Raw genomic sequence first — 481 nt, forward strand, 5'->3', positions numbered from 1 at the left:
TCGCATGGATTCATCACCGCTCTACGCGAAGCTAGCCATCAGTGTTGAAGTAGTCGAGCAAACCGCTGACCCCAATGAATGTTAAGACGGAAATCCGCGGCTTCCTCTCGAAGTCACTGCGAATTGCAAACTTTGTCCGTCCAGTGCGTAGCCTCCCTTGCGTATCATGCCCCTGTTGTCGAAGGACAACTTGTCGAGCAATACGAGGCTCTGGCGGTTCCAGTCCAAGTTCTTCTACAAGCGGAAGATGCCTTTCTTCTTTGTGTGCATAGCTCGACGTTTGAGGACTTTCCACGTTAAGCCTTCTTTATGGACGTGTGGTGAAGTGACAGTTGGCTTCTTTGAACAAGGGATTGATTGATGGGAAGTGACCCGATCCAGCCCTGAGACTCGTGGTCGACGACGGTGCATCAGTGATTACGTCATCATCCATAAGGATTACGTAATCATCGGAGTGGATCGACATGGTGTAATCATTTGG

This window comes from Phytophthora parasitica (assembly GCF_000247585.1).
Source record: "Phytophthora parasitica INRA-310 unplaced genomic scaffold supercont2.13, whole genome shotgun sequence".
Taxonomy (NCBI): domain Eukaryota; phylum Oomycota; class Peronosporomycetes; order Peronosporales; family Peronosporaceae; genus Phytophthora; species Phytophthora nicotianae.